A 16,096-nucleotide genomic window follows, 5' to 3' on the forward strand; every position below is an offset into this window, starting at 1 on the left:
ACAAGTTTTTTTCTCCTGCTGTGCTTGGCCTGAGACAAACAGTGATACCAGGGAAAACAAGCCTGTCAAAGTTGATCATTCAACTCTGAGCCTCCTTATAATGCAATACACTACCAAAACTAACGTGAACTGATAGCTCCTTGGCTTGTTGGTTCCCCTTGGACGAGCATCACCTGAGCCCTCCTCTCCTAGGAAGACCCTCCCACCTCTGGAGCCTGATCCCTTTCCTCCTGTCTCACCCCCTCCTCCTCTCCCTCTCACCTTCCCCACTTCTCTAAACGGAGCTCATTCCTTTCCTTTTTTTTTCTCCTAATTTTAATTTTTATGTATTTATTTGGCTGCACCTGGTCTTAGCTGCTGGCATGCAAACTCTTAGTTGTGGCACACGGGATCTAGTTCCCTGACCAAGGACCCAAGGGATGCGGTGGGGGTGGGGGTGCTGTTTTGGAAGCACAGAGTCTTAGCCAGTGGACCAGCAGGGAAGTCCACATACCTAGTTTACAATAGTTAGCAAAGTATACATAAATCAGATATGGCACTCTGTAAACAATCATGAAACATAGGTGATGAGTGTGTGCTTGTTTATTGCTCTCCTTTGTATATTTGAAAATTTTCATAATAAAAACATTTTTTAAAGGCATAGGTAGATAATTTTCTTTTTAAAAGACTTTTAGAGAAGGTTTAGGTTTACAGGCAAATTAAGAGGAAGGTACAGAGGTTTGTCATATACCCCTTACCCCTGACACATGCATAGCCTCCCCCACTGCCACCATTACCCACCAGAGTGGTACATTTGTCACCATTGATAAACTTACATTGACACATTATAATCACCCAAAGTCAGTAGTTTACATTAGGGTTCACTCTTTGTGTTGTACAATATATTTATCCATTGTTGTATAATCATAGAGTATTTTCACTACCCTAAAAATTCTCTGTGATCCACCTATTCATCCCATCCCCATCCCTCATCCCTGGAAACTGCTGATCTTTTTAGTGTCTTCAGAGTTTTCCTTTTCCAGAATGTCATATGATTGGAGTCGTACAGTTTATGGCTTTTCTTTTTTAGATTGGCTTCTTTCACTTCCCTGCAATTAAATTTTCCTCCTTGTTTTTTCATGGCACGATAGCTCATTTCTTCTTAGCACTGAATAGTATTCCATTGTCTGAATATACCGCAGTTTTGTTTATTCCCTTATGAAGGTCATCTTGGTTGCTCCCAAATTTTGGCAGTTGTGAATAAAGCTGCTCTTAACATCCATGTGTGGACATAGTTTTCAGCTCATTTGGGTAAATACCAAGGAGTGATTGCTGAATCAATGGTCAGAGTATGTTTAGTTTTGTAAGAAATTGTTGAACTAGCTTTTGAAGAGCCTGTTTCATTTTGCATTCCCACCAGCAATGAATGGTGTTGCTTATCCTTGTCAGTGTTCTAGATTTTTAGCTATGCTAATAGGTGTGTGGTCCACTGGAGAAGGGAATGGCAAACCACTTCAGTATTCTTGCCTTGAGAATCCCATGAACAGTATGAAAAGGCAAAATGATAGGATACTGAAAGAGAAACTCCCCAGGTCAGTAGGTGCCCAATATGCTACTGGAGATCAGTGGAGAAATAACTCCAGAAAGAATGAAGGGATGGAGCCAAAGCAAAAAGAATACCCAGCTGTGGATGTGACTGGTGATAGAAGCAAAGTCCAATGCTGTAAAGAGCAATATTGCATAGGAACCTGGAATGTCAGGTCCATGAATCAAGGCAAATTGGAAGTGGTCAAACAAGAGATGGCAAGAGTGAATGTCGACATTCTAGGAATCAGGGACTCAAATGGACTGGAACGGGTGAATTTAACTCAGATGACCATTATATCTACTACTGCGGGCAGGAATCCCTCAGAAGAAATGGAGTAGCCATCATGGTCAACAAAACAGTCTGAAATGCAGTACTTGGATGCAGTCTCAAAAATGATAGAATGATCTCTGTTCGTTTCCAAGGCAAACCATTCAATATCACAGTAATCCAAGTCTGTGCCCCAACCAGTAATGCTGAAGAAGCTGAAGTTGAACGGTTCTATGAAGACCTACAAGACCTTTTAGAACTAACACCCAAAAAAGATGTCCTTTTCATTATAGGGGTCTGGAATGCAAAAGTAGGAACTCAAGAAACACCTGGAGTAACAGGCACATTTGGCCTTGGAATATGCAATGAAGCAGGGCAAAGACTAATAGAGTTTTGCCAAGAAAATGCACTGGTCATAACAAACACCCTCTTCCAACAATACAAGAGAAGACTCTATACATGGACATCACCAGATGGTCAACACTGAAATCAGATTGATTATATTCTTTGCAGCCAAAGATGGAGAAGCTCTATACAGTCAGCAAAAACAAGACCAGGAGCTGACTGTGGCTCAGACCATGAACTCCTTATTGCCAAATTCAGACTTAAATTGAACAAACTAGGGAAAACCACTAGACCATTCAGGTTAGACCTAAATCAAATCCCTTATGATTATACACTGGAAGTGAGAAATAGATTTAAGGGCCCAGATCTGATAGATAGAGTGCCTGATGAACTATGGAATGAGGTTCATGACATGGTACAGGAGACAGGGATCAAGACCATCCCCATGGAAAAGAAATGCAAAAAAGCAAAATAGCTCTCTGGGGAGGCCTTACAAATAGCTGTGAAAAGAAGAGAAGCGAAAAGCAAAGGAGAAAAGGAAAGATATAAACATCTGAATGCAGAGTTCCAAAGAATAGCAAGAAGAGATAAGAAAGCCTTCTTCAGAGATCAATGCAAAGAAATAGAGGAAAACAACAGAATGGGAAAGACTAGAGATCTCTTGAAGAAAATCAGAGATACCAAAGGAACATTTCATGCAAAGATGGGCTCGATAAAGGACAGAAATGGTATGGACCTAACAGAAGCAGAAGATATTCAGAAGAGATGGTAAGCATACACAGAAGAACTGTACAAAAAAGATCTTCACGACCCAGATAATCACGATGGTATGATCACTGACCTAGAGCCAGACATCCTGGACTGTGAAGTCAAGTGGGCCTTAGAAAGCATCACTACAAACAAAGCTAGTGGAGATGATAGAATTCCAGTTGAGCTATTCCAAATCCTGAAAGATGATGCTGTGAAAGTGCTGCACTCAATATGCCAGCACATTTGGAAAACTCAGCAGTGGCCACAGGACTGGAAAAGGTCAGTTTTCATTCCAATCCCAAAGAAAGGCAATGCCAAAGAATGCTCAAACTACCGCACAATTGCACTCATCTCACACGCTAGTAAAGTAATGCTCAAAATTCTCCAAGCCAGGCTTCAGCAATATGTGAACCGTGAACTTCCTAATGTGCAAGCTGGTTTTAGAAAAGGCAGAGGCACCAGAGATCAAATTGCCAACATCCGCTGGATCATGGAAAAAGCAAGAGAGTTCCAGAAAAACATCTATTTCTACTTTATTGACTATGCCAAAGCCTTTGACTGTGTGGATCACAATAAACTGTGGAAAATTCTGAAAGAGATGGGAATACCAGACCACCTGATCTGCCTCTTGAGAAGTTTGTATGCAGGTCAGGAAGCAACAGTTAGAACTGGACATGGAACAACAGACTGGTTCCAAATAGGAAAAGGAGTACGTCAAGGCTGTATAGTGTCACCCTGTTTGTTTAACTTATATGCAGAGTACATTATGAGAAACGCTGGACTGGAAGAACCACAAGCTGGAATCAAGATTGCCGGGAGAAATATCAATAACCTCAGATATGCAGATGACACCACCCTTATGGCAGAAAGTGAAGAGGAACTAAAAAGCCTCTTGATGAAAGTGAAAGTGGAGAGTGAAAAAGTTGGCTTAAAGCTCAACATTCAGAAAACAAAGATCATGGCATCTGGTCCCATCACTTCACGGGAAATAGATGGGGAAACAGTGGAAACAGTGTCTGACTTTATTTTTCTGGGCTCCAAAATCACTGCAGATGGTGACTGCAGCCATGAAATTAAAAGACACTTACTCCTTGGAAGGAAAGTTATGACCAACCTAGATAGCATATTCAAAAGCAGAGACATTACTTTGCCAACAAAGGTTCATCTAGTCAAGGCTATGGTTTTTCCTGTGGTCATGTATGGATGTGAGAGTTGGACTGTGAAGAAGGCTGAGCGCTGAAGAATTGATGCTTTTGAACTGTGGTGTTGGAGAAGACTCTTGAGAGTCCCTTGGACTGCAAGGAGATCCAACCAGTCCATTCTGAAGGAGATCAGCCGTGGGATTTCTTTGGAAGGAATGATGCTAAAGCTGAAACTCCAGTACTTTGGCCACCTCATGCGAAGAGTTGACTCATTGGAAAAGACTCTGATGCTGGGAGCAGTTGGGGGCAGGAGGAGAAGGGGACGACAGAGGATGAGATGGCTGGATGGCATCACTGACTCGATGGACGTGAGTCTGGGTGAACTCCGGGAGTTGGTGATGGACAGGGAGGCCTGGCGTGCTGCGATTCATGGGGTTGCAGAGAGTCGGACACGACTGAGTGACTGATCTGATCTGACCTGAATAGGTGTGTAGTGGTATCTTGTTTTAATTTGTACTTCCCTGATGACATACGATATGGAGCATCTTTTCATGTGCTTATTTACCATCTGTTATCTTTTTTGGTGAGGTGTCTGTTCAGGTCTTTTTGTCTTTTTAAAATGAGGTTGTTTTCTTATTTTGATTTTTCAGAGTTTTTTGTATATTTTGGATAACTCCCTTACCAGATATATTTTTTGCAAATATATCTGATGTGCAGCTTGCCTTCTCATTCTCTTGACATATTTTTCCTGTTTTTGAAATAAATCACTTAAAATAAGTAGTATCATTAGGGAAAATATTAGATGACATACACAGCAATAAGTCAGACTACTCCAGAAATTAAATTGTTTTTAAGTAGTATTTATGGAGAAATGTGTGTTTTTGTTGTTCAGTTGCTAAGTTGTGTCCAACTCTTTGTGACCCCGTGAACTGCAGCACACCAAGCTTCTCTGTCCTTCACTGTCTCCCAGAGTTTGCTCAAACTCATGTCCATCGAGTTGGTGATGGCATCCAACCATCTTGTCCTCTGTTGCCCTCCTTCTCCTCCTGCCCTCGGTCTCTTCCCAGCATCAGGAGAAAAGTATAAACATTTTTAAAGATCTTATAAATATGTGTACTGTGAAACATTGTTGCCCACCATCCAGTTCTACCAGGATTAAGTCACTGGCAATTGATTGGAAGAAATTCAGGACAAAAAACAGGGGATAAGATACACCAGCCCTGTAGTCTTTGCGGGGGTTGAGGGGGGTCTTCTCTGGTCCCCACACAGGCCACCAAAATGTTGACCTAAAACAGACTGCCAGATGTTTCCCCAAATGGGTGTATTCAGGATCAGCAGGGAATTGCAGTTTGGGTCTGCAATCATCATGAGCCTTATGTAAGAACCCCCCATGGCAATGGAGGGGGAAAGGATGTTGGGAGGGCTGTAAACGAAGCTAGGCAAGAAGAGTCTTGCTTCCTGTTGAGCTCTGTCATTGTGGGGTTGTGGTGTAAGAGCTCCCCCTTCTGATCTCCTGACTCTTTAATCGAGGTTTCTGTTTATCAGTGTTTTACATGTTGAACTGGAGAACACAAGCCCCGCTGGCCATCAGAATCAGGCTATGAAGGGATGTGCCTCTGGGCGACAGCTACAAAAGCTGGGGCATTCAGTGCGTGCACACACTTTTTCTCAGAGATACCTGTCGGGTGGGGCAGAGAAGGGCATAAAGATGGCAGCCATCAGCCTCCATATTAGCTGCAAGCCTCTGTGGTCCCTGGAAAGGACTGCATTTGGCCCCTAGAGGTGTGTTTAATTAGAAGCCTAGCCCTTGGGCCACCGTTATAAAGCTAAGCTCATAGACCTCTTTCACAGAAAGACTGGGCATCTCAGTCAGCTCCGTCTGCACTGTGCCCGGGGAGGGAAGGGGCATGGCTTGTTACAAACTTTTTCTCTTGCTACAGTCCTGTAGAACCTGTGAATGTAAGCCCTGCTGGCTACCAGAGCCAGGTAATCAAGATTTTGGCAGCAGCCACAAAATCTGGGACTCTAGGTCTGTGCACAAGCTCCTTTCTGAGAGATGCCAGCAATGTGGAGTAAGGCAGGGGGCTATTGCAAATGTGGACTGCCAGCCTTTCTGCTCTTTACTTCAGTAGACCTCTGCTACTGCTGCTGCTGCTAAGTCGCTTCAGTTGTGTCCGACTCTGTGCAACCCCATAGACGGCAGCCCACCAGGCTCCCCCATTCCTGGGATTCTCCAGGCAAGAACACTGGAGTGGGTTGCCATTTCCTTCTCCAATGCGTGAAAGTGAAGTCGCTCAGTCGAGTCCGACCCTCAGCGACCCCATGGACTGCAGCCTTCCAGGCTCCTCCGTCCATGGTATTTTCTAGGTAAGAGTACTGGAGTGGGGTGCCATCACCTTCTCCATCAGTAGACTTCTAGAGGTGTGTGAAATCAGAAGCCTGCCCCTCAGGCTGAAGCTTTCAGATAAGCAAATAGGCCTCTTTCACCGAAAAACGGGGGTGGATGCCATTCTGCTACCTCTGCTGTTTCTCGTAAGAGTAGCCAGTAACTGTTTCTGTTACCGAAACAAACTTTGGTCCACGTGCCTGTGCGCAGTGAAGCCCATCTTCCGACACTGGCTCGTGGTGAAGTAAACTGCAGCATTTATTGCTGGGCGCCCAGCAAGGAGTACAGGGCAGTTAGTGCTTAAAAGACCTAAACTCTCCAAAGGCTCTCAGGGTAAAGTTTATAAAAACAGGGTGAGGGAGGGGGTTTGTGGGCTGTGTGATCAGCTCATGGACATTCTTCATTGGTTGGTGGTGTGGTAACTGGGAGTCAGCACCATCAGCCTTCTGGTTCCAAATAGTCTAGACTCTACGTGCTTATGGGCAGTATACAGTTAACTTCTTCCACCTGGTGGGGGTTTCAGTCTCTGCAGACAGCTCAAAGGACATGGCTCAGAATATTATCTATAATCCCTGAGGAAGAACTAAAGATCCTGACTTTGTTTAATGGCTAAAGTATTTTTGTCTTGCTTGACTTTTCCTTTCTGCATTTTCTCACTTCTTTGATTAAATTTATTATTTGACTAAGCTTGTTCTACAGACAGAAGGCAGGCAGAGGACATAGGTGGAGGTCTATCCTGGGAAGGCTTTATAGGGTCTTGCTTGGTTACTTTTCTCTGTTTGTTATAGTCCAGTGGGATCAGCAAACTTAAGCCCTGCTGGCCACAAGAGCCAGGTGATCAGGGGGTGTACCCTGCAGCCATCAAGAATCAGGGCACCAAATGTGTGCACAAGTTCCATTCTGGGAGATTCAGGTTACTGGAGGGAGACTGAGGGAGAGCATAAAGTTAGTGCCTGCCTCCCAGTCTCTGGAGAGAATTACAGCCAGCCCTAATATATGTGTTTAATTAGAAGCTGGGGGAATTCCCTGGGGGTCCAGTGGTTAGGACTTGGTGCTTTCATTGTGGTGGGACTGGGTTTGGATTTGATCCCTGGTCAGGGAGCTTGGGGCTTCTCTGGTGGCTCAATGGTAAAGAATCTGCCTGTGATGCAGGAGCTACAGGAGACACAGGCTCAATGCCTGGGTCAGGAAGATCCCCTGGAGAAGGGCATGGCAACCCACTCTGGTATTCTTGCCTGGAGAATAGATAGAGGAGCCTTGTGGGCTACAGTCCATGGGGTCACAAAGAGTCGGACATGACTGAAGCGACTTAGCATGCACACAGGGAGCTAAGATCCCACAGGCTGTGTGGTTGAGCAAAACAAAAAACAACTGGGCCCTCAGGCTGCAGCTGTGAAGATAAGCTGCTGCTACTGCTAAGTCACTTCAGTTGTGTCCGACTCTGTGCGACCCCATAGATGGCAGCCCACCAGGCTCCCGTCCCTGGGATTCTCCAGGCAAGAATACTGGAGTGGGTTGCCATTTCCGTCTCCAATGCATGAAAGTGAAAAGTGAAAGTGAAGTTGCTCAGTCATGTCTGACTCTTCGCCACCCCATGGACTGTAGCCCACCAGGCTCCTCTGTCCATGGGATTTACCAGGCAAGAGTACTGGAGTGGGGTGCCATTGCCTTCTCCGAAGATAAGCTAACAGGCCTCTTTCACAGAAAGACTGGGCATCTCAGTCTGCTACCTCTCCACTGTACCCTGGGGTGGGTAGCTGGTTAAAAAAAACCTCTCTGTTTATTACAGCCCTCTGGGACCTAGAAACATAAGCCCTGCTGGTCATTTGGAGAGTATTTTGGTAGGCTCGGTGACATGTTAAATTAGGTACCTGCTCCTCAGGCTTAAGCTTTGCAGATTGGCTCCTTTCATTGAAAGTTGGATACTCATTATGTTGTAGGAGGGAAATGTCACCATCCTGGGACCTGCAGGAGTCCTTAGGACAGACTGCCAAGTGAGGGTCCTTGGCTTCATGCAGGAAAGAATTCAAGAGTGAGCCCAGAGTAAAGGGAAAACCAGTTAATTTAGAGAGATACACCTCCCATAGGCAGAATGCAGACTGTCTTAAGTGATAGTGGCCCTGGGGCATGGGGTAGTAGGTTTCCCATCCAAGTACTAACCAGGTCTGACCGTGCTTAACTTCCAAGATCAGACAAGATTGGGTGTGTTCAGGGTGATACGGCCATAGACAGGCTGTAGGTTTTTATAGGTTAAGGAATTTCATAGGCTAATGAGTGGGAGGAACATTGTTGTTATTTTGATGTAAGGTGAGGATTTCCCAGGAATTGGACCACTGTGCACTTTTTTGGGCTTTTATGGTCCAACTTAGGGCTTGCTCAAGAGGGAGTAATTTTTAGTACTATAGTGAAGGTATAATGAGGTAAAGGTCAATGACCAGACTGTTCTCAAAGCCACCTTGATTTCGGCCACCTCCAGCCAGTCTTCATTGCATCCAAACAGCTGTGCCCCTTCCTCATTATCTGGAATTTGTGTCCTGCCCCTTTCACTGCTGTCTCAATTAGGCTCCCTCTGTGCTGGGCCCTGGGAGGTAGCAAGGTGGGTCTGCTGGAGCCCCTTAAGAATTGTTTCTCAGTTTGTCCTATCCTGTAGGTCTCATGAATGCAAATCCCATTCATTGACTTTCAAAGCTGAGGGTTTGAGGGCCTCATCTTAGATGCAGGTCTTAAAAGTTGGGATGCCCCGATGTGAAGTTCAAATCCTTTGCTCCTCAGGGAGAAGCTCAGAGTTGTGAAGTTTCCTCCCAGTTGTAGGTTGCTGTGCCAAGGGTGGGGTGTATGGTGAAATTGTCTCTAGGCCTCTCCTACCTGTTTTGATGTGGGTTTTTTCCTTGTTTGCCAAATGTGTGGGAGTTCCTCCTCTGGTTTGGGGTTTCTTTTAGAGGAAATTGTTCTGTGTGTAGCTATAGATGCATTGTGTCTGCAGGAGGAGGTGATGAGTTCAGGATTCCTCTATGTTGCCATCTTAAACTAGATCCTCATCTCGTCCTTTTTTTCAAGGGATTACACACGTCCAAGTTTAGATAGCTTGACTGACCTGTCTGTCCTGTGAAATCTTAGAAGTAAAACAGACTTTCTTCATTCTTCCCCATTTTCTCTATTCCCTTTAGTTCCAGCTGGCAGTTTTTCTGTTGTTATAATCCCATCTGATACTGGCTCCAATTGAGATGGCGGATTAAATCCATTGGTAAACTCTTGAGAGAGTGTCCAGCTACACTCCTGGTGTTGCCTCCAGAACTCATTTTCTCTTTTTTTGCAATGTGGATAGACTGAGAATTTTTTAAATGTTCAAGATCTGGTTCTTTCCTGCTCAACAATTCCTTTATCTCCCTGTCCTCTTACATTTTATAATAAACCTTAAGAAGAAACTAGGCTACACCTTCAGCACTTTGTTTAAAAATCTTCTTACCTAATACAAGGTTGTCACTGATTTCCACAAAGCATGAGAGCAGTCCTGCCAAGTTCTTTGTCACTTTCTATTAATTTCCTTTGTTCCAGTTTCTAACAGCATGTTCATAGAACTCACCAGAATCACCTTTAACGACTGTATTTCTACCACATATGCACGCACCCATTTCTACCAGCAGTCCCATCAATGCAAACTAGGCTTTTTCATACATGAACCTCAAAACTCTTCCAGCCTCTACCTATCACCCAGTTCCAAAGCTACTTTCACCATTTTTTTAATGACATTTTACTGCAGCACGTCTACTTCATGGTGCCAGAATCTGTCCACATCAGTCACTTTCCAGCTTAAATTTATTATTATTTCCCTTTATCCACTGGATAAAACCTAACATTTTCTGTACAAAATGCATCATCATTTGGCCTCTGATTATGTAAAGTTATCTCTGGACTCCATATAATTTTCTTGCAGTCTGCATAAACTCCACTCATTCTGCCACTTCTATGCCACTTCCCTTTACCTCAAATTAAAATATCTGTTACTGTATTCCCAGTTAATATGGGATCTATTTAATCTATCTATTCAGAGAAGGCTTCATGCCCTCCTCAGAGCTAGGTCAGGTACTTTCGTTTGCTCTCCCAAAGCTGTCTATTGTCTTAAAAACATATATCTAACTTTTTCCATTTAAAATAATTTTTTGAAATTATATATGCTGTTTTTAGTATTAAAAAAATACACAAATGTAATTATTATTATTTTAATATAACTTTTACATAACTCCCTTTTATCCTTAACTCGAATCCCTTCACACTCACCATGTCTTTAAGTGTCTCCTTCTAACAAAATAAAATGCAAGTGTTACTGTTTTTTGTTTCTTTTAATTTATGTAAGCAACTTGGCACAGTAGACTTATTAAAACTTTTTTCACTCAGCAAAACCCATGTCTAGTTCTTTTGTTTGTACTGCTCCATAATATTCAACTGATTTTATTTGGCCATTCCCTGAGTGAAGAATACTAGATTGCCTCTAATCCCACCAAAAAACTTCACTCCCCCAACAAGAGTGACATAACGAACATAGAGTGGCAAGAGGAGTGACCATAACGAACAAGACTGTGATTACAATTCTTATATATCTCTCTTGTGGAAATGTGAAATTTTCTCTGGGAGGTATACCCCAGAGAACGAGATTACTGTGTCATCAGGTTCACTTGCACTTAATTTGACCAAAAACTCTCCACTAGTAAACTCTCCTGTTAGTAGTGTATGAGTTCTTCTTTCTCCACACTACTACCAACACTTGGCATTATCTGGCTTTCTAATTTTCACAATCTGTGTATAAATTTGTATCTTGTTTAAATTTGATTTATCTGATGATTGAGAAGTTTGAATATCGTTAACTTTGACATAAAATATTTGATTTTTCCTTTCTGCAAAATGACTTCGTATCTTTTTCTTACTTTTTCTTGGGTATCTACTTTTTTCCTTTTGATTTGATTTGTATAGTTTAGTAGCATATTCTAGTTGATAGTGTAGATCAGTAGTCCCCAACCTTTCTGGCACCAGGGACCTGTTTCATGGAAGATAATTTTTCCATGGAGTGGGGTGGGGAGGGCTGGTTTGGGGATGATTCAAGAGCATTAGATTTATTGTGCACTTTATTACTGTTATTATTACATTGTGATATATAATGAAATAGTTAAACATCTCAGCATAATGTAGAATTCATGGGAGCCCTGAGCTTGTTTTCCTCCAACTATGCAGTCCCATCTGGGGGTGTTCAGAGTCATTGACACCTGAAGTGTGTTGCTTATGTCCAGTCTACTCTGTAATCTTGTTTTGGTTGCTGTCACTACAGAAAACTCTTGCTTCACAAAGAGGATGTTGGAAATGGAAGCAGGCTTTTCTTTGCTTTTGTGGCAATCTCGGAATATTTTCCCTTGACTTTAATCCATAACATAAGGAGATTTGAAGTTGTCAAAAACATACTTTAAGGCCACCATCATTTGTGACTGCAGGCAGTTGATCCTCTTCTAGCACGGACAGTGTTGATTCACCTGGCTTATTCATAAGTGGGTCATGGATCCATCCCGTCACAGTTCGGGGTCTTTTTTTTGGCTGGGAAGTAATGCTCAAACTCTTTCGAAAGCTGAGATAGGTGATCATGCACTGACTGGGTGAAGAAGGCTGCTCTTCTTAGTCTCTCTTAAAATCTGTTAATGTTTGAAATGTGTCAAAAATCCCACTATTCACTTGTTGCCTCCATAATTCCAGTTTGATTTTGAATGCAGCCACTTTATCTGCCAACTTGAATGCAGTTGTCTTTCTCTGAAGTGACGGATTGAGTTTGTTGAATATGTTACACAAGCAGGTTTTGCCACCTATTCTATGTCAATGAAATGTGCTGCCAGTGATGGCTGCTTTTCTAAAAGAAATCTCTGGAGCAGCTCTTGTAACTCAAGAACTCTGGCTAGCGATCCACTTTTAGAAAGCCATCTCACTTCTGTGTATAAAACATGTGTGCTTTGCATCCATGTCCTCAGAGAGCTGCAAGAACAGATGTGAGTTAAGGGCATGTACTTTAATGTGGTTAATTTTGATCACATCCCATAAAATATTGTTAGGTTCAGGTGACATTTTTTGGCTATTCAGCATTTCTTTATGGGTGACACAGTGCATAGATTCACTTTCAGAAGTGACCTTTTTGGCCCAACCTGTGAAACCAGAAAGCTGTTCAGTCATGGCAGCAGTTCTGTCCATATGCATACCGACACAAAATAACCAGTTCAGTTTTCCTGATATGTAATCATTCAAAGATTCTGTGGCTGGGGTGTTAACTGACAACAAAAGTGCACATAACATATCCTCATGCACTTCCTGGAACCTGGAATGTTAGGTCCATGAATCAAGGTAAATTGGAAGTGGTCAAACAGGAGATAGCAACAGTGAACATTGACATTTTAGAAGAATCAGTGAACTAAAATGGACTGGAATAGGCAAATTTAATTCAGATGACCATTGCATCTGCTACTGTGGGCAAGAATCCCTTAGAAGAAATGGAGTAGCCCTCATAGTCAACAGAGGAGTCCAAAATGCAGTACTTGGGTGCAGGCTTAAAAATGACAGAATGATCTCTGTTCATTTCCAAGACAAAGCATTCAGTATCACAGTAATCCAAGTCTGTGCCCCAACAACTAATGCTGAGGAAGCTGAAGTTGAATGGTTCTATGAAGACCTACAAGACATTCTAGAACTAACACCAAAAAATGATGTCCTTTTCATCATAGGGGACCGGAATGCAGAAGTAGGAAGTCAAGAGATGCCTGGAGTAACAGGAATGTTTGGCCTTGGAGTACAAAATGAAGCAGGGCAAAGGCTAACAAAGAGCTTTGGCAAGAGAATGCACTGGTTATAGCAAGCACCCTTTTCCAAAAACACAAGAGACAACTCTACACATGGATATCACCAGATGGTTAATACCAAAATCAGATTGATTATATTCATGTGAAATACTGGGCTGGATGAAGCTCAAGCTGGAATCAAGATTGCCAGGAGAAATATCAATAACCTCAGATATGCAGATATGCCCTCCTTATGGCAGAAAGCGAAGAGGAACTAAAGAGCTTCTTGATAAAGGTGAAAGAGGAGAGTGAAAAAGCTGGCTTAAAACTCAACATTCAATAAATGAAAATCATGGCATCTGGTCCCATCACTTCATGGCAAATAGATGGGGAAGCAGTGACAGACTTTATTTTCTTGGGCTCCAAAATCACTGCAGATGGTGACTGCAGCCATGAAATTAAAAGACACTTGCTCCTTGGAAGAAAAGCTATGACCAACCTAGATAGCGTATTAAAAAGCAGAGACATCACTTTGCCAACAAAGGTCCATATAGTCAAAGCTATGATTTTTCCAGTAGTCATGTATGGATGTGAGAGTTGGACCATAGAGAAGGCTGAGTGCAGAAGAATCAATGCTTTTGAACTGTGGTATTGGAGAAGACTCTTGAGAGTCCCTTGGACTGCAAGGAAATCAAACCAGTCAATCCTGAATATTCATTGGAAGGACTGATGCTGACGCTGAAGCTCCAATACTTTGGCCACCTGATGCAAAGGGCCAACTCTTTAGAAAAGACCCTGATGCTGGGAAAGATTAAAGGCAGGAGGAGAAGGGGACAACAGGATGAGATGGTTGAATGGCATCACAGACTCAATGGACATGAGTTTGAGCAAGCTCCGGGAGATGGTGAAGTACAGGAAGCCTGGCATGCTGCAGTCCATGGGGTCACAGAGTCAGACACAACTGAGCACCTGAATAACATGACACTTCCTCCTGACAAATATATCTCACAAAAGCAAGTATTTTTGCCTGTTGTCAACATTGGTAGACTAGTCGACCTGAATTGTGTATCACAGTGACTCATTAATCCTAAGAGCTGCACCTCAGTATCCTCTATTTCATCAATTTGTCTAGTTATGGTGTTAGCTGAAAGAAGAACACGTGCCACCTTTTGAACTGCAGCATTTAAGTTACCCGACAAATTTAAAACAGCAATCATAGAAATGCTTCAGTGAACAAATTGTGAATACACTTCAAAGAGATGGAAAAAAAAGTAGGAAATCTTAGCAAAGAAAGGGAGAGTATAAAGAATAAAATGAAATATTTTAACTGAAAAATACAGTAGCAGAAATAAAAGACTTAGTGAATATGCTCAAGAACACAGTGGAGAGGACAGAGGAATCCATCAGGGAATTTAAAGATGGAACAAGAGAAATTACCCAATATGAGCAAAAGAGAGGGGAAATATGCTGAGTCCTAGAAGGAAAAGAGAGAGTGTGGGTCTGTAGAGGAATGCAAAGAAATAATGGCAGAAAACTCCTCAAATTTGGCAATAAATGTAAGCCTCCATATTCAAGAAACTGAGCAAATCCCAAATAGGATAAACCCAAAGAAATCTACAAGGCATATGGTAATCCAACTTCAGAAAACTAAAAACAAAATTGAAAGCAGTGTTAGAAATGATCTATACCTACAGAGAAACAGTGACTTAAATAACATATTTTTCATCAGAGCACAGGACGTCTAGAAGTAGCACATTTTTTAAGTGCTGAAGAAACTGTCAACCCAGAACTCCGTACTGGCAAAAAATATTCATGAATGAAGTGAAGGAAGACATGCTCAGACAATGGAAAACTGAGAATTTTTCGGGAGATCTAAGAAGTTCTTCAATATAAGGAGTGAGGAAAGGACAGAAAGTATATATACGGGTACATTTAATGTTGAGTTCCCAATTATGTTAGATGGTTGAATAAAAAATGGCTACACTATCTTATGTAGTTCTTAAGGTATATAGAGGAAATATTTATGGTAACTATACAATCAAAGGGGAGAAATAAAGTTTTGAACTGGTTCAGTGTTAATGAAAGTAGACTGTGATAAGTCATGTATGTATAAAGTAATACCTAGAAGTTCTAAACTACTAAAACGTTAATACAAAGAAATGTACTTAGAACTCTGTAGATCAAAGTAGAACAAATTATTGTACCTGCAACAAGTGGAATTGATCTAAAAAGAATTATGTTGAGTGAAAAAAAGCCAACCTTAAAAGGTTACATAGTAATTAGGTAGGTAAATATAAATATTAAAGGTAATACAGTGATTTCACTTATAGAACACTCCTGGTATAGTGAAATTAAGGAGAATAGTGTTTGTCAGGGATTAGGAGTGGGGTACAAGGGGAGGAAAGAAGGTATGACTACAAAGGGATAGAATAAGTGATACTTGTGGTGTTTCAAGTTCTATATTTTGATTGTAGTGGTCATTACAAAAACTTACACTAGGTAAAATTGTAACAAGACACACAAATGCACGCAAAATCAGTGAAATCTGGTAAGGCCTATGAATCTAATTACTGTCAAATTTGATATATAACCACAGTCATGTAAAATGTTAACATTAGGGGAATGCAGACATAGGGTACACAAACTAAAAGTCCTCTAGAGCAGTGGTCCCCAGCCTTTTTTGGCACCAGAGACTAGTTTCACAGAAGACAATTTTTCCATGGGCCAGAGGTGGGGTGGGTGGTGGGGAAATAAGATGGTTTGGGGATGATTCAAACACATTACACTTATCATGCACTTTATTTCTATTATTATTATTGTATCTTCTCCACCTCAG

Source organism: Bos javanicus, chromosome 18 (assembly GCF_032452875.1).
Source record: "Bos javanicus breed banteng chromosome 18, ARS-OSU_banteng_1.0, whole genome shotgun sequence".
NCBI lineage: Eukaryota > Metazoa > Chordata > Mammalia > Artiodactyla > Bovidae > Bos > Bos javanicus.